Source organism: Pan paniscus, chromosome 20 (assembly GCF_029289425.2).
Source record: "Pan paniscus chromosome 20, NHGRI_mPanPan1-v2.0_pri, whole genome shotgun sequence".
Taxonomy (NCBI): domain Eukaryota; kingdom Metazoa; phylum Chordata; class Mammalia; order Primates; family Hominidae; genus Pan; species Pan paniscus.
This window is the reverse complement of record NC_073269.2, coordinates 32,936,413-32,955,607: the sequence shown is the minus strand read 5'-3', so window position 1 is coordinate 32,955,607 and position 19,195 is coordinate 32,936,413.

Here is a 19,195-nt window from a genome sequence, read left to right as displayed (position 1 = left end):
AGAAATCCCGTTTCCAACGAAGGCCTCAAAGTGGTCCAAATATCCTCTTGCAAACTTAACAAACAGAGTGTTTCCAAACTGCTCTATGAAAAGAAAGGTGAAACTCTGTGAGTTGAACGCACACATCACAAATTAGTTTCTGAGAATGATTCTGTCTAGTTTTTAAACGAGGATATTTCCTTTACTACAATTGGCCTCAAATCGCTTGAAATCTCCACTTGTAAAATCCACAAAAAGAGTGTTTCAAATCTGCTCTGTCTAAAGAAAGGTTCAACTCTGTGAGTTGAATACACACAACACAAAGAAGTTACTGAGAATTCATGTGTCTAGCTGTATATGGAGAAATCCCCTTTACAACGAAGGCGTCAAAGAGGTCTAAATATCCCCTTGCAGACTTAACAAACAGAGTGTTTCCAAACTGCTCTATGAAAAGAGAGGTTAAACTCTGTGAGTGGAACGCACACAGCACAAAGCAGTTTCTGAGAATGATTCTGTCTAGTTCTTATACAAAGATATTTCCCTTTCCAAGATTGGCCTGAAATCGCTTGAAATCTCCAGTTGCAAATTCCACAAAAAGAGTGTTTTCAAACTGCTCTGTCTCAACGAAGGTTCAACTCTCTGAGTTGAATAGACACAACCCAAAGAAGTTACTGGGAATTCATCTGTCTAGCATTATACTGAGAAATCCCGTTTCCAACGAAGGCCTCAAAGTGGTCCAAATATCCTCTTGCAAACTTAACAAACAGAGTGTTTCCAAACTGCTCTATGAAAAGAAAGGTGAAACTCTGTGAGTTGAACGCACACATCACAAAGTAGTTTCTGAGAATTATTCTGTCTGCTTTTTAAACGAGGATATTTCCTTTACTACAATTGGCCTCAAATCGCTTGAAATCTCCTCTTGTAAAATCCACAAAAAGAGTGTTTCAAATCTTCTCTGTCTAAAGAAAGGTTCAACTCTGTGAGTTGAATACACACAACACAAAGAAGTTACTGAGAATTCATGTGTCTAGCTGTATATGAAGAAAACCCCTTTCCAACGAAGGCGTCAAAGAGGTCTAAATATCCCCTTGCAGACTTAACAAACAGAGTGTTTCCAAACTGCTCTATGAAAAGAAAGGTTAAACTCTGTGAGTGGAACGCACACAGCACAAAGCAGTTTCTGAGAATGATTCTGTCTAGTTTTTATACAAAGATATTTCCCTTTCTAAGATTGGCCTGAAATCGCTTGAAATCTCCAGTTGCAAATTCCACAAAAAGAGTGTTTGCAAACTGCTCTGTCTAAAGGAAGGTTCAACTCTGTGAGTTGAATAGACACAACACAAAGAAGTTACTGGGAATTCATCTGTCTAGCATTATACTGAGAAATCCCGTTTCCAACGAAGGCCTCAAAGTGGTCCAAATATCCTCTTGCAAACTTAACAAACAGAGTGTTTCCAAACTGCTCTATGAAAAGAAAGCTGAAACTCTGTGAGTTGAACGCACACATCACAAAGTAGTTTCTGAGAATGATTCTGTCTAGTTTTTAAACGAGGATATTTCCTTTACTACAATTGGCCTCAAATCGCTTGAAATCTCCACTTGTAAAATCCACAAAAAGAGTGTTTCAAATCTGCTCTGTCTAAAGAAAGGTTCAACTCTGTGAGTTGAATACACACAACACAAAGAAGTTACTGAGAATTCATGTGTCTAGCTGTATATGAAGAAATCCCGTTTCCAACGAAGGCGTCAAAGAGGTCTAAATATCCCCTTGCAGACTTAACAAACAGAGTGTTTCCAAACTGCTCTATGAAAAGAAAGGTTAAACTCTGTGAGTGGAATGCACACAGCACAAAGCAGTTTCTGAGAATGATTCTGTCTAGTTTTTATACAAAGATATTTCCCTTTCAAAGATTGGCCTGAAATCGCTTGAAATCTCCAGTTGCAAATTCCAGAAAAAGAGTGTTTGCAAACTGCTCTGTCTAAAGGAAGGTTCAACTCTGTGAGTTGAATAGACACAACACAAAGAAGTTACTGGAAATTCATCTGTCTAGCATTATACTGAGAAATCCCGTTTCCAACGAAGGCCTCAAAGTGGTCCAAATATCCTCTTGCAAACTTAACAAACAGAGTGTTTCCAAACTGCTCTATGAAAAGAAAGGTGAAACTCTGTGAGTTGAACGCACACATCACAAAGTAGTTTCTGAGAATGATTCTGTCTAGTTTTTAAAGGAGGATATTTCCTTTACTACAATTGGCCTCAAATCGCTTGAAATCTCCACTTGTAAAATCCACAAAAAGAGTGTTTCAAATCTGCTCTGTCTAAAGAAAGGTTCAACTCTGTGAGTTGAATACACACAACACAAAGAAGTTACTGAGAATTCATGTGTCTAGCTGTATAGGAAGAAATCCCGTTTCCAACGAAGGCGTCAAAGAGGTCTAAATATCCCCTTGCAGACTTAACAAACAGAGTGTTTCCAAACTGCTCTATGAATAGAAAGGTTAAACTCTGTGAGTGGAACGCACACAGCACAAAGCAGTTTCTGAGAATGATTCTGTCTAGTTTTTATACAAAGATATTTCCCTTTCTAAGATTGGCCTGAAATCGCTTGAAATCTCCAGTTGCAAATTCCACAAAAAGAGTGTTTGCAAACTGCTCTGTCTAAAGGAAGGTTCAACTCTGTGAGTTGAATAGACACAACACAAAGAAGTTACTGGGAATTCATCTGTCTAGCATTATACTGAGAAATCCCGTTTCCAACGAAGGCCTCAAAGTGGTCCAAATATCCTCTTGCAAACTTAACAAACAGAGTGTTTCCAAACTGCTCTATGAAAAGAAAGGTGAAACTCTGTGAGTTGAACGCACACATCACAAAGTAGTTTCTGAGAATGATTCTGTCTACTTTTTAAACGAGGATATTTCCTTTACTACAATTGGCCTCAAATCGCTTGAAATCTCCTCTTGTAAAATCCACAAAAAGAGTGTTTCAAATCTGCTCTGTCTAAAGAAAGGTTCAACTCTGTGAGTTGAATACACACAACACAAAGAAGTTACTGAGAATTCATGTGTCTAGCTGTATATGAAGAAAACCCGTTTCCAACGAAGGCGTCAAAGAGGTCTAAATATCCCCTTGCAGACTTAACAAACAGAGTGTTTCCAAACTGCTCTATGAAAAGAAAGGTTAAACTCTGTGAGTGGAACGCACACAGCACAAAGCAGTTTCTGAGAATGATTCTGTCTAGTTTTTATACAAAGATATTTCCCTTTCTAAGATTGGCCTGAAATCCCTTGAAATCTCCAGTTGCAAATTCCACAAAAAGAGTGTTTGCAAACTGCTCTGTCTAAAGGAAGGTTCAACTCTGTGAGTTGAATAGACACAACACAAAGAAGTTACTGGGAATTCATCTGTCTAGCATTATACTGAGAAATCCCGTTTCCAACGAAGGCCTCAAAGTGGTCCAAATATCCTCTTGCAAACTTAACAAACAGAGTGTTTCCAAACTGCTCTATGAAAAGAAAGCTGAAACTCTGTGAGTTGAACGCACACATCACAAAGTAGTTTCTGAGAATGATTCTGTCTAGTTTTTAAACGAGGATATTTCCTTTACTACAATTGGCCTCAAATCGCTTGAAATCTCCACTTGTAAAATCCACAAAAAGAGTGTTTCAAATCTGCTCTGTCTAAAGAAAGGTTCAACTCTGTGAGTTGAATACACACAACACAAAGAAGTTACTGAGAATTCATGTGTCTAGCTGTATATGAAGAAATCCCGTTTCCAACGAAGGCGTCAAAGAGGTCTAAATATCCCCTTGCAGACTTAACAAACAGAGTGTTTCCAAACTGCTCTATGAAAAGAAAGGTTAAACTCTGTGAGTGGAACGCACACAGCACAAAGCAGTTTCTGAGAATGATTCTGTCTAGTTTTTATACAAAGATATTTCCCTTTCTAAGATTGGCCTGAAATCGCTTGAAATCTCCAGTTGCAAATTCCACAAAAAGAGTGTTTTCAAACTGCTCTGTCTAAACGAACGTTCAACTCTCTGAGTTGAATAGACACAACACAAAGAAGTTACTGGGAATTCATCTGTCTAGCATTCTACTGAGAAATCCCATTTCCAACGAAGGCCTCAAAGTGGTCCAAATATCCTCTTGCAAACTTAACAAACAGAGTGTTTCCAAACTGCTCTATGAAAAGAAAGGTGAAACTCTGTGAGTTGAACGCACACATCACAAAGTAGTTTCTGAGAATGATTCTGTCTACTTTTTAAACGAGGATATTTCCTTTACTACAATTGGCCTCAAATCGCTTGAAATCTCCTCTTGTAAAATCCACAAAAAGAGTGTTTCAAATCTGCTCTGTCTAAAGAAAGGTTCAACTCTGTGAGTTGAATACACACAACACAAAGAAGTTACTGAGAATTCATGTGTCTAGCTGTATATGAAGAAAACCCGTTTCCAACGAAGGCGTCAAAGAGGTCTAAATATCCCCTTGCAGACTTAACAAACAGAGTGTTTCCAAACTGCTCTATGAAAAGAAAGGTTAAACTCTGTGAGTGGAACGCACACAGCACAAAGCAGTTTCTGAGAATGATTCTGTCTAGTTTTTATACAAAGATATTTCCCTTTCTAAGATTGGCCTGAAATCCCTTGAAATCTCCAGTTGCAAATTCCACAAAAAGAGTGTTTGCAAACTGCTCTGTCTAAAGGAAGGTTCAACTCTGTGAGTTGAATAGACACAACACAAAGAAGTTACTGGGAATTCATCTGTCTAGCATTATAGTGAGAAATCCCGTTTCCAACGAAGGCCTCAAAGTGGTCCAAATATCCTCTTGCAAACTTAACAAACAGAGTGTTTCCAAACTGCTCTATGAAAAGAAAGCTGAAACTCTGTGAGTTGAACGCACACATCACAAAGTAGTTTGTGAGAATGATTCTGTCTAGTTTTTAAACGAGGATATTTCCTTTACTACAATTGGCCTCAAATCGCTTGAAATCTCCACTTGTAAAATCCACAAAAAGAGTGTTTCAAATCTGCTCTGTCCAAAGAAAGGTTCAACTCTGTGAGTTGAATACACACAACACAAAGAAGTTACTGAGAATTCATGTGTCTAGCTGTATATGAAGAAATCCCGTTTCCAACGAAGGCGTCAAAGAGGTCTAAATATCCCCTTGCAGACTTAACAAACAGAGTGTTTCCAAACTGCTCTATGAAAAGAAAGGTTAAACTCTGTGAGTGGAACGCACACAGCACAAAGCAGTTTCTGAGAATGATTCTGTCTAGTTTTTATACAAAGATATTTCCCTTTCTAAGATTGGCCTGAAATCGCTTGAAATCTCCAGTTGCAAATTCCAGAAAAAGAGTGTTTGCAAACTGCTCTGTCTAAAGGAAGGTTCAACTCTGTGAGTTGAATAGACACAACACAAAGAAGTTACTGGAAATTCATCTGTCTAGCATTATACTGAGAAATCCCGTTTCCAACGAAGGCCTCAAAGTGGTCCAAATATCCTCTTGCAAACTTAACAAACAGAGTGTTTCCAAACTGCTCTATGAAAAGAAAGGTGAAACTCTGTGAGTTGAACGCACACATCACAAATTAGTTTCTGAGAATGATTCTGTCTAGTTTTTAAACGAGGATATTTCCTTTACTACAATTGGCCTCAAATCGCTTGAAATCTCCACTTGTAAAATCCACAAAAAGAGTGTTTCAAATCTGCTCTGTCTAAAGAAAGGTTCAACTCTGTGAGTTGAATACACACAACACAAAGAAGTTACTGAGAATTCATGTGTCTAGCTGTATATGGAGAAATCCCCTTTACAACGAAGGCGTCAAAGAGGTCTAAATATCCCCTTGCAGACTTAACAAACAGAGTGTTTCCAAACTGCTCTATGAAAAGAAAGGTTAAACTCTGTGAGTGGAACGCACACAGCACAAAGCAGTTTCTGAGAATGATTCTGTCTAGTTCTTATACAAAGATATTTCCCTTTCCAAGATTGGCCTGAAATCGCTTGAAATCTCCAGTTGCAAATTCCACAAAAAGAGTGTTTTCAAACTGCTCTGTCTAAACGAAGGTTCAACTCTCTGAGTTGAATAGACACAACCCAAAGAAGTTACTGGGAATTCATCTGTCTAGCATTATACTGAGAAATCCCGTTTCCAACGAAGGCCTCAAAGTGGTCCAAATATCCTCTTGCAAACTTAACAAACAGAGTGTTTCCAAACTGCTCTATGAAAAGAAAGGTGAAACTCTGTGAGTTGAACGCACACATCACAAAGTAGTTTCTGAGAATTATTCTGTCTACTTTTTAAACGAGGATATTTCCTTTACTACAATTGGCCTCAAATCGCTTGAAATCTCCTCTTGTAAAATCCACAAAAAGAGTGTTTCAAATCTTCTCTGTCTAAAGAAAGGTTCAACTCTGTGAGTTGAATACACACAACACAAAGAAGTTACTGAGAATTCATGTGTCTAGCTGTATATGAAGAAAACCCCTTTCCAACGAAGGCGTCAAAGAGGTCTAAATATCCCCTTGCAGACTTAACAAACAGAGTGTTTCCAAACTGCTCTATGAAAAGAAAGGTTAAACTCTGTGAGTGGAACGCACACAGCACAAAGCAGTTTCTGAGAATGATTCTGTCTATTTTTTATACAAAGATATTTCCCTTTCTAAGATTGGCCTGAAATCGCTTGAAATCTCCAGTTGCAAATTCCACAAAAAGAGTGTTTGCAAACTGCTCTGTCTAAAGGAAGGTTCAACTCTGTGAGTTGAATAGACACAACACAAAGAAGTTACTGGGAATTCATCTGTCTAGCATTATACTGAGAAATCCCGTTTCCAACGAAGGCCTCAAAGTGGTCCAAATATCCTCTTGCAAACTTAACAAACAGAGTGTTTCCAAACTGCTCTATGAAAAGAAAGCTGAAACTCTGTGAGTTGAACGCACACATCACAAAGTAGTTTCTGAGAATGATTCTGTCTAGTTTTTAAACGAGGATATTTCCTTTACTACAATTGGCCTCAAATCGCTTGAAATCTCCACTTGTAAAATCCACAAAAAGAGTGTTTCAAATCTGCTCTGTCTAAAGAAAGGTTCAACTCTGTGAGTTGAATACACACAACACAAAGAAGTTACTGAGAATTCATGTGTCTAGCTGTATAGGAAGAAATCCCGTTTCCAACTAAGGCGTCAAAGAGGTCTAAATATCCCCTTGCAGACTTAACAAACAGAGTGTTTCCAAACTGCTCTATGAAAAGAAAGGTTAAACTCTGTGAGTGGAACGCACACAGCACAAAGCAGTTTCTGAGAATGATTCTGTCTAGTTTTTATACAAAGATATTTCCCTTTCTAAGATTGGCCTGAAATCGCTTGAAATCTCCAGTTGCAAATTCCACAAAAAGAGTGTTTTCAAACTGCTCTGTCTAAACGAACGTTCAACTCTCTGAGTTGAATAGACACAACACAAAGAAGTTACTGGGAATTCATCTGTCTAGCATTCTACTGAGAAATCCCATTTCCAACGAAGGCCTCAAAGTGGTCCAAATATCCTCTTGCAAAGTTAACAAACAGAGTGTTTCCAAACTGCTCTATGAAAAGAAAGCTGAAACTCTGTGAGTTGAACGCACACATCACAAAGTAGTTTCTGAGAATGATTCTGTCTACTTTTTAAACGAGGATATTTCCTTTACTACAATTGGCCTCAAATCGCTTGAAATCTCCTCTTGTAAAATCCACAAAAAGAGTGTTTCAAATCTGCTCTGTCTAAAGAAAGGTTCAACTCTGTGAGTTGAATACACACAACACAAAGAAGTTACTGAGAATTCATGTGTCTAGCTGTATATGAAGAAAACCCGTTTCCAACGAAGGCGTCAAAGAGGTCTAAATATCCCCTTGCAGACTTAACAAACAGAGTGTTTCCAAACTGCTCTATGAAAAGAAAGGTTAAACTCTGTGAGTGGAACGCACACAGCACAAAGCAGTTTCTGAGAATGATTCTGTCTAGTTTTTATACAAAGATATTTCCCTTTCTAAGATTGGCCTGAAATCCCTTGAAATCTCCAGTTGCAAATTCCACAAAAAGAGTGTTTGCAAACTGCTCTGTCTAAAGGAAGGTTCAACTCTGTGAGTTGAATAGACACAACACAAAGAAGTTACTGGGAATTCATCTGTCTAGCATTATACTGAGAAATCCCGTTTCCAACGAAGGCCTCAAAGTGGTCCAAATATCCTCTTGCAAACTTAACAAACAGAGTGTTTCCAAACTGCTCTATGAAAAGAAAGCTGAAACTCTGTGAGTTGAACGCACACATCACAAAGTAGTTTGTGAGAATGATTCTGTCTAGTTTTTAAACGAGGATATTTCCTTTACTACAATTGGCCTCAAATCGCTTGAAATCTCCACTTGTAAAATCCACAAAAAGAGTGTTTCAAATCTGCTCTGTCTAAAGAAAGGTTCAACTCTGTGAGTTGAATACACACAACACAAAGAAGTTACTGAGAATTCATGTGTCTAGCTGTATATGAAGAAATCCCGTTTCCAACGAAGGCGTCAAAGAGGTCTAAATATCCCCTTGCAGACTTAACAAACAGAGTGTTTCCAAACTGCTCTATGAAAAGAAAGGTTAAACTCTGTGAGTGGAACGCACACAGCACAAAGCAGTTTCTGAGAATGATTCTGTCTAGTTTTTATACAAAGATATTTCCCTTTCTAAGATTGGCCTGAAATCGCTTGAAATCTCCAGTTGCAAATTCCAGAAAAAGAGTGTTTGCAAACTGCTCTGTCTAAAGGAAGGTTCAACTCTGTGAGTTGAATAGACACAACACAAAGAAGTTACTGGAAATTCATCTGTCTAGCATTATACTGAGAAATCCCGTTTCCAACGAAGGCCTAAAAGTGGTCCAAATATCCTCTTGCAAACTTAACAAACAGAGTGTTTCCAAACTGCTCTATGAAAAGAAAGGTGAAACTCTGTGAGTTGAACGCACACATCACAAATTAGTTTCTGAGAATGATTCTGTCTAGTTTTTAAACGAGGATATTTCCTTTACTACAATTGGCCTCAAATCGCTTGAAATCTCAACTTGTAAAATCCACAAAAAGAGTGTTTCAAATCTGCTCTGTCTAAAGAAAGGTTCAACTCTGTGAGTTGAATACACACAACACAAAGAAGTTACTGAGAATTCATGTGTCTAGCTGTATATGGAGAAATCCCCTTTACAACGAAGGCGTCAAAGAGGTCTAAATATCCCCTTGCAGACTTAACAAACAGAGTGTTTCCAAACTGCTCTATGAAAAGAAAGGTTAAACTCTGTGAGTGGAACGCACACAGCACAAAGCAGTTTCTGAGAATGATTCTGTCTAGTTCTTATACAAAGATATTTCCCTTTCCAAGATTGGCCTGAAATCGCTTGAAATCTCCAGTTGCAAATTCCACAAAAAGAGTGTTTTCAAACTGCTCTGTCTAAACGAAGGTTCAACTCTCTGAGTTGAATAGACACAACCCAAAGAAGTTACTGGGAATTCATCTGTCTAGCATTATACTGAGAAATCCCGTTTCCAACGAAGGCCTCAAAGTGGTCCAAATATCCTCTTGCAAACTTAACAAACAGAGTGTTTCCAAACTGCTCTATGAAAAGAAAGGTGAAACTCTGTGAGTTGAACGCACACATCACAAAGTAGTTTCTGAGAATCATTCTGTCTACTTCTTAAACGAGGATATTTCCTTTACTACGATTGCCCTCAAATCGCTTGAAATCTCCTCTTGTAAAATCCACAAAAAGAGTGTTTCAAATCTTCTCTGTCTAAAGAAAGGTTCAACTCTGTGAGTTGAATACACACAACACAAAGAAGTTACTGAGAATTCATGTGTCTAGCTGTATATGAAGAAAACCCCTTTCCAACGAAGGCGTCAAAGAGGTCTAAATATCCCCTTGCAGACTTAACAAACAGAGTGTTTCCAAACTGCTCTATGAAAAGAAAGGTTAAACTCTGTGAGTGGAACGCACACAGCACAAAGCAGTTTCTGAGAATGATTCTGTCTAGTTTTTATACAAAGATATTTCCCTTTCTAAGATTGGCCTGAAATCGCTTGAAATCTCCAGTTGCAAATTCCACAAAAAGAGTGTTTGCAAACTGCTCTGTCTAAAGGAAGGTTCAACTCTGTGAGTTGAATAGACACAACACAAAGAAGTTACTGGGAATTCATCTGTCTAGCATTATACTGAGAAATCCCGTTTCCAACGAAGGCCTCAAAGTGGTCCAAATATCCTCTTGCAAACTTAACAAACAGAGTGTTTCCAAACTGCTCTATGAAAAGAAAGCTGAAACTCTGTGAGTTGAACGCACACATCACAAAGTAGTTTCTGAGAATGATTCTGTCTAGTTTTTAAAGGAGGATATTTCCTTTACTACAATTGGCCTCAAATCACTAGAAATCTCCAATTGTAAAATCCACAAAAAGAGTGTTTCAAATCTGCTCTGTCTAAAGAAAGGTTCAACTCTGTGAGTTGAATACACACAACACAAAGAAGTTACTGAGAATTCATGTGTCTAGCTGTATATGAAGAAAACCCGTTTCCAACGAAGGCGTCAAAGAGGTCTAAATATCCCCTTGCAGACTTAACAAACAGAGTGTTTCCAAACTGCTCTATGAAAAGAAAGGTTAAACTCTGTGAGTGGAACGCACACAGCACAAAGCAGTTTCTGAGAATGATTCTGTCTAGTTTTTATACAAAGATATTTCCCTTTCTAAGATTGGCCTGAAATCGCTTGAAATCTCCAGTTGCAAATTCCACAAAAAGAGTGTTTGCAAACTGCTCTGTCTAAACGAAGGTTCAACTCTGTGAGTTGAATAGACACAACACAAAGAAGTTACTGGGAATTCATCTGTCTAGCATTATACTGAGAAATCCCGTTTCCAACGAAGGCCTCAAAGTGGTCCAAATATCCTCTTGCAAACTTAACAAACAGAATGTTTCCAAACTGCTCTATGAAAAGAAAGCTGAAACTCTGTGAGTTGAACGCACACATCACAAAGTAGTTTCTGAGAATGATTCTGTCTAGTTTTTAAACGAGGATATTTCCTTTACTACAATTGGCCTCAAATCGCTTGAAATCTCCACTTGTAAAATCCACAAAAAGAGTGTTTCAAATCTTCTCTGTCTAAAGAAAGGTTCAACTCTGTGAGTTGAATACACACAACACAAAGAAGTTACTGAGAATTCATGTGTCTAGCTGTATATGAAGAAATCCCGTTTCCAACGAAGGCGTCAAAGAGGTCTAAATATCCCCTTGCAGACTTAACAAACAGAGTGTTTCCAAACTGCTCTATGAAAAGAAAGGTTAAACTCTGTGAGTGGAACGCACACAGCACAAAGCAGTTTCTGAGAATGATTCTGTCTAGTTTTTATACAAAGATATTTCCCTTTCTAAGATTGGCCTGAAATCGCTTGAAATCTCCAGTTGCAAATTCCACAAAAAGAGTGTTTTCAAACTGCTCTGTCTAAACGAAGGTTCAACTCTCTGAGTTGAATAGACACAACACAAAGAAGTTACTAGGAATTCATCTGTCTAGCATTATACTGAGGAATCCCGTTTCCAACGAAGGCCTCAAAGTGGTCCAAATATCCTCTTGCAAACTTAACAAACAGAGTGTTTCCAAACTGCTCTATGAAAAGAAAGGTGAAACTCTGTGAGTTGAACGCACACATCACAAAGTAGTTTCTGAGAATGATTCTGTCTACTTTTTAAACGAGGATATTTCCTTTACTACAATTGGCCTCATATCGCTTGAAATCTCCTCTTGTAAAATCCACAAAAAGAGTGTTTCAAATCTGCTCTGTCTAAAGAAAGGTTCAACTCTGTGAGTTGAATACACACAACACAAAGAAGTTACTGAGAATTCATGTGTCTAGCTGTATATGAAGAAAACCCGTTTCCAACGAAGGCGTCAAAGAGGTCTAAATATCCCCTTGCAGACTTAACAAACAGAGTGTTTCCAAACTGCTCTATGAAAAGAAAGGTTAAACTCTGTGAGTGGAACGCACACAGCACAAAGCAGTTTCTGAGAATGATTCTGTCTAGTTTTTATACAAAGATATTTCCCTTTCTAAGATTGGCCTGAAATCCCTTGAAATCTCCAGTTGCAAATTCCACAAAAAGAGTGTTTGCAAACTGCTCTGTCTAAAGGAAGGTTCAACTCTGTGAGTTGAATAGACACAACACAAAGAAGTTACTGGGAATTCATCTGTCTAGCATTATACTGAGAAATCCCGTTTCCAACGAAGGCCTCAAAGTGGTCCAAATATCCTCTTGCAAACTTAACAAACAGAGTGTTTCCAAACTGCTCTATGAAAAGAAAGCTGAAACTCTGTGAGTTGAACGCACACATCACAAAGTAGTTTCTGAGAATGATTCTGTCTAGTTTTTAAACGAGGATATTTCCTTTACTACAATTGGCCTCAAATCGCTTGAAATCTCCACTTGTAAAATCCACAAAAAGAGTGTTTCAAATCTGCTCTGTCTAAAGAAAGGTTCAACTCTGTGAGTTGAATACACACAACACAAAGAAGTTACTGAGAATTCATGTGTCTAGCTGTATATGAAGAAATCCCGTTTCCAACGAAGGCGTCAAAGAGGTCTAAATATCCCCTTGCAGACTTAACAAACAGAGTGTTTCCAAACTGCTCTATGAAAAGAAAGGTTAAACTCTGTGAGTGGAACGCACACAGCACAAAGCAGTTTCTGAGAATGATTCTGTCTAGTTTTTATACAAAGATATTTCCCTTTCTAAGATTGGCCTGAAATCGCTTGAAATCTCCAGTTGCAAATTCCAGAAAAAGAGTGTTTGCAAACTGCTCTGTCTAAAGGAAGGTTCAATTCTGTGAGTTGAATAGACACAACACAAAGAAGTTACTGGAAATTCATCTGTCTAGCATTATACTGAGAAATCCCGTTTCCAACGAAGGCCTCAAAGTGGTCCAAATATCCTCTTGCAAACTTAACAAACAGAGTGTTTCCAAACTGCTCTATGAAAAGAAAGGTGAAACTCTGTGAGTTGAACGCACACATCACAAATTAGTTTCTGAGAATGATTCTGTCTAGTTTTTAAACGAGGATATTTCCTTTACTACAATTGGCCTCAAATCGCTTGAAATCTCCACTTGTAAAATCCACAAAAAGAGTGTTTCAAATCTGCTCTGTCTAAAGAAAGGTTCAACTCTGTGAGTTGAATACACACAACACAAAGAAGTTACTGAGAATTCATGTGTCTAGCTGTATATGGAGAAATCCCCTTTACAACGAAGGCGTCAAAGAGGTCTAAATATCCCCTTGCAGACTTAACAAACAGAGTGTTTCCAAACTGCTCTATGAAAAGAAAGGTTAAACTCTGTGAGTGGAACGCACACAGCACAAAGCAGTTTCTGAGAATGATTCTGTCTAGTTCTTATACAAAGATATTTCCCTTTCCAAGATTGGCCTGAAATCGCTTGAAATCTCCAGTTGCAAATTCCACAAAAAGAGTGTTTTCAAACTGCTCTGTCTAAACGAAGGTTCAACTCTCTGAGTTGAATAGACACAACCCAAAGAAGTTACTGGGAATTCATCTGTCTAGCATTATACTGAGAAATCCCGTTTCCAACGAAGGCCTCAAAGTGGTCCAAATATCCTCTTGCAAACTTAACAAACAGAGTGTTTCCAAACTGCTCTATGAAAAGAAAGGTGAAACTCTGTGAGTTGAACGCACACATCACAAAGTAGTTTCTGAGAATCATTCTGTCTACTTCTTAAACGAGGATATTTCCTTTACTACAATTGGCCTCAAATCGCTTGAAATCTCCTCTTGTAAAATCCACAAAAAGAGTGTTTCAAATCTTCTCTGTCTAAAGAAAGGTTCAACTCTGTGAGTTGAATACACACAACACAAAGAAGTTACTGAGAATTCATGTGTCTAGCTGTATATGAAGAAAACCCCTTTCCAACGAAGGCGTCAAAGAGGTCTAAATATCCCCTTGCAGACTTAACAAACAGAGTGTTTCCAAACTGCTCTATGAAAAGAAAGGTTAAACTCTGTGAGTGGAACGCACACAGCACAAAGCAGTTTCTGAGAATGATTCTGTCTAGTTTTTATACAAAGATATTTCCCTTTCTAAGATTGGCCTGAAATCGCTTGAAATCTCCAGTTGCAAATTCCACAAAAAGAGTGTTTGCAAACTGCTCTGTCTAAAGGAAGGTTCAACTCTGTGAGTTGAATAGACACAACACAAAGAAGTTACTGGGAATTCATCTGTCTAGCATTATACTGAGAAATCCCGTTTCCAACGAAGGCCTCAAAGTGGTCCAAATATCCTCTTGCAAACTTAACAAACAGAGTGTTTCCAAACTGCTCTATGAAAAGAAAGCTGAAACTCTGTGAGTTGAACGCACACATCACAAAGTAGTTTCTGAGAATGATTCTGTCTAGTTTTTAAAGGAGGATATTTCCTTTACTACAATTGGCCTCAAATCGCTAGAAATCTCCAATTGTAAAATCCACAAAAAGAGTGTTTCAAATCTGCTCTGTCTAAAGAAAGGTTCAACTCTGTGAGTTGAATACACACAACACAAAGAAGTTACTGAGAATTCATGTGTCTAGCTGTATATGAAGAAAACCCGTTTCCAACGAAGGCGTCAAAGAGGTCTAAATATCCCCTTGCAGACTTAACAAACAGAGTGTTTCCAAACTGCTCTATGAAAAGAAAGGTTAAACTCTGTGAGTGGAACGCACACAGCACAAAGCAGTTTCTGAGAATGATTCTGTCTAGTTTTTATACAAAGATATTTCCCTTTCTAAGATTGGCCTGAAATCGCTTGAAATCTCCAGTTGCAAATTCCACAAAAAGAGTGTTTGCAAACTGCTCTGTCTAAACGAAGGTTCAACTCTGTGAGTTGAATAGACACAACACAAAGAAGTTACTGGGAATTCATCTGTCTAGCATTATACTGAGAAATCCCGTTTCCAACGAAGGCCTCAAAGTGGTCCAAATATCCTCTTGCAAACTTAACAAACAGAATGTTTCCAAACTGCTCTATGAAAAGAAAGCTGAAACTCTGTGAGTTGAACGCACACATCACAAAGTAGTTTCTGAGAATGATTCTGTCTAGTTTTTAAACGAGGATATTTCCTTTACTACAATTGGCCTCAAATCGCTTGAAATCTCCACTTGTAAAATCCACAAAAAGAGTGTTTCAAATCTTCTCTGTCTAAAGAAAGGTTCAACTCTGTGAGTTGAATACACACAACACAAAGAAGTTACTGAGAATTCATGTGTCTAGCTGTATATGAAGAAATCCCGTTTCCAACGAAGGCGTCAAAGAGGTCTAAATATCCCCTTGCAGACTTAACAAACAGAGTGTTTCCAAACTGCTCTATGAAAAGAAAGGTTAAACTCTGTGAGTGGAACGCACACAGCACAAAGCAGTTTCTGAGAATGATTCTGTCTAGTTTTTATACAAAGATATTTCCCTTTCTAAGATTGGCCTGAAATCGCTTGAAATCTCCAGTTGCAAATTCCACAAAAAGAGTGTTTTCAAACTGCTCTGTCTAAACGAAGGTTCAACTCTCTGAGTTGAATAGACACAACACAAAGAAGTTACTAGGAATTCATCTGTCTAGCATTATACTGAGGAATCCCGTTTCCAACGAAGGCCTCAAAGTGGTCCAAATATCCTCTTGCAAACTTAACAAACAGAGTGTTTCCAAACTGCTCTATGAAAAGAAAGGTGAAACTCTGTGAGTTGAACGCACACATCACAAAGTAGTTTCTGAGAATGATTCTGTCTACTTTTTAAACGAGGATATTTCCTTTACTACAATTGGCCTCAAATCGCTTGAAATCTCCTCTTGTAAAATCCACAAAAAGAGTGTTTCAAATCTGCTCTGTCTAAAGAAAGGTTCAACTCTGTGAGTTGAATACACACAACACAAAGAAGTTACTGAGAATTCATGTGTCTAGCTGTATATGAAGAAAACCCGTTTCCAACGAAGGCGTCAAAGAGGTCTAAATATCCCCTTGCAGACTTAACAAACAGAGTGTTTCCAAACTGCTCTATGAAAAGAAAGGTTAAACTCTGTGAGTGGAACGCACACAGCACAAAGCAGTTTCTGAGAATGATTCTGTCTAGTTTTTATACAAAGATATTTCCCTTTCTAAGATTGGCCTGAAATCCCTTGAAATCTCCAGTTGCAAATTCCACAAAAAGAGTGTTTGCAAACTGCTCTGTCTAAAGGAAGGTTCAACTCTGTGAGTTGAATAGACACAACACAAAGAAGTTACTGGGAATTCATCTGTCTAGCATTATACTGAGAAATCCCGTTTCCAACGAAGGCCTCAAAGTGGTCCAAATATCCTCTTGCAAACTTAACAAACAGAGTGTTTCCAAACTGCTCTATGAAAAGAAAGCTGAAACTCTGTGAGTTGAACGCACACATCACAAAGTAGTTTCTGAGAATGATTCTGTCTAGTTTTTAAACGAGGATATTTCCTTTACTACAATTGGCCTCAAATCGCTTGAAATCTCCACTTGTAAAATCCACAAAAAGAGTGTTTCAAATCTGCTCTGTCTAAAGAAAGGTTCAACTCTGTGAGTTGAATACACACAACACAAAGAAGTTACTGAGAATTCATGTGTCTAGCTGTATATGAAGAAATCCCGTTTCCAACGAAGGCGTCAAAGAGGTCTAAATATCCCCTTGCAGACTTAACAAACAGAGTGTTTCCAAACTGCTCTATGAAAAGAAAGGTTAAACTCTGTGAGTGGAACGCACACAGCACAAAGCAGTTTCTGAGAATGATTCTGTCTAGTTTTTATACAAAGATATTTCCCTTTCTAAGATTGGCCTGAAATCGCTTGAAATCTCCAGTTGCAAATTCCAGAAAAAGAGTGTTTGCAAACTGCTCTGTCTAAAGGAAGGTTCAATTCTGTGAGTTGAATAGACACAACACAAAGAAGTTACTGGAAATTCATCTGTCTAGCATTATACTGAGAAATCCCGTTTCCAACGAAGGCCTCAAAGTGGTCCAAATATCCTCTTGCAAACTTAACAAACAGAGTGTTTCCAAACTGCTCTATGAAAAGAAAGGTGAAACTCTGTGAGTTGAACGCACACATCACAAATTAGTTTCTGAGAATGATTCTGTCTAGTTTTTAAACGAGGATATTTCCTTTACTACAATTGGCCTCAAATCGCTTGAAATCTCCACTTGTAAAATCCACAAAAAGAGTGTTTCAAATCTGCTCTGTCTAAAGAAAGGTTCAACTCTGTGAGTTGAATACACACAACACAAAGAAGTTACTGAGAATTCATGTGTCTAGCTGTATATGGAGAAATCCACTTTACAACGATGGCGTCAAAGAGGTCTAAATATCCCCTTGCAGACTTAACAAACAGAGTGTTTCCAAACTGCTCTATGAAAAGAAAGGTTAAACTCTGTGAGTGGAACGCACACAGCACAAAGCAGTTTCTGAGAATGATTCTGTCTAGTTTTTATACAAAGATATTTCCCTTTCTAAGATTGGCCTGAAATCGCTTGAAATCTCCAGTTGCAAATTCCACAAAAAGAGTGTTTTCAAACTGCTCTGTCTAAAGGAAGGTTCAACTCTCTGAGTTGAATAGACACAACCCAAAGAAGTTACTGGGAATTCATCTGTCTAGCATTATACTGAGAAATCCCGTTACCAACGAAGGCCTCAAAGTGGTCCAAATATCCTCTTGCAAACTTAACAAACAGAGTGTTTCCAAACTGCTCTATGAAAAGAAAGGTGAAACTCTGTGAGTTGAACGCACACATCACAAAGTAGTTTCTGAGAATGATTCTGTCTACTTTTTAAACGAGGATATTTCCTTTACTACAATTGGCCTCAAATCGCTTGAAATCTCCTCTTGTAAAATCCACAAAAAGAGTGTTTCAAATATTCTCTGTCTAAAGAAAGGTTCAACTCTGTGAGTTGAATACACCCAACACAAAGAAGTTACTGAGAATTCATGTGTCTAGCTGTATATGAAGAAAACCCCTTTCCAACGAAGGCGTCAAAGAGGTCTAAATATCCCCTTGCAGACTTAACAAACAGAGTGTTTCCAAACTGCTCTATGAAAAGAAAGTTTAAACTCTGTGAGTGGAACGCACACAGCACAAAGCAGTTTCTGAGAATGATTCTGTCTAGTTTTTATACAAAGATATTTCCCTTTCTAAGATTGGCCTGAAATCGCTTGAAATCTCCAGTTGCAAATTCCACAAAAAGAGTGTTTGCAAACTGCTCTGTCTAAAGGAAGGTTCAACTCTGTGAGTTGAATAGACACAACACAAAGAAGTTACTGGGAATTCATCTGTCTAGCATTATACTGAGAAATCCCGTTTCCAACGAAGGCCTCAAAGTGGTCCAAATATCCTCTTGCAAACTTAACAAACAGAGTGTTTCCAAACTGCTCTATGAAAAGAAAGCTGAAACTCTGTGAGTTGAACGCACACATCACAAAGTAGTTTCTGAGAATGATTCTGTCTAGTTTTTAAACGAGGATATTTCCTTTACTACAATTGGCCTCAAATCGCTTGAAATCTCCACTTGTAAAATCCACAAAAAGAGTGTTTCAAATCTGCTCTGTCTAAAGAAAGGTTCAACTCTGTGAGTTGAATACACACAACACAAAGAAGTTACTGAGAATTCATGTGTCTAGCTGTATATGAAGAAATCCCGTTTCCAACGAAGGCGTCAAAGAGGTCTAAATATCCCCTTGCAGACTTAACAAACAGAGTGTTTCCAAACTGCTCTATGAAAAGAAAGGTTAAACTCTGTGAGTGGAACGCACACAGCACAAAGCAGTTTCTGAGAATGATTCTGTCTAGTTTTTATACAAAGATATTTCCCTTTCTAACATTGGCCTGAAATCGCTTGAAATCTCCAGTTGCAAATTCCAGAAAAAGAGTGTTTGCAAACTGCTCTGTCTAAAGGAAGGTTCAACTCTGTGAGTTGAATAGACACAACACAAAGAAGTTACTGGAAATTCATCTGTCTAGCATTATACTGAGAAATCCCGTTTCCAACGAAGGCCTCAAAGTGGTCCAAATATCCTCTTGCAAACTTAACAAACAGAGTGTTTCCAAACTGCTCTATGAAAAGAAAGGTGAAACTCTGTGAGTTGAACGCACACATCACAAAGTAGTTTCTGAGAATGATTCTGT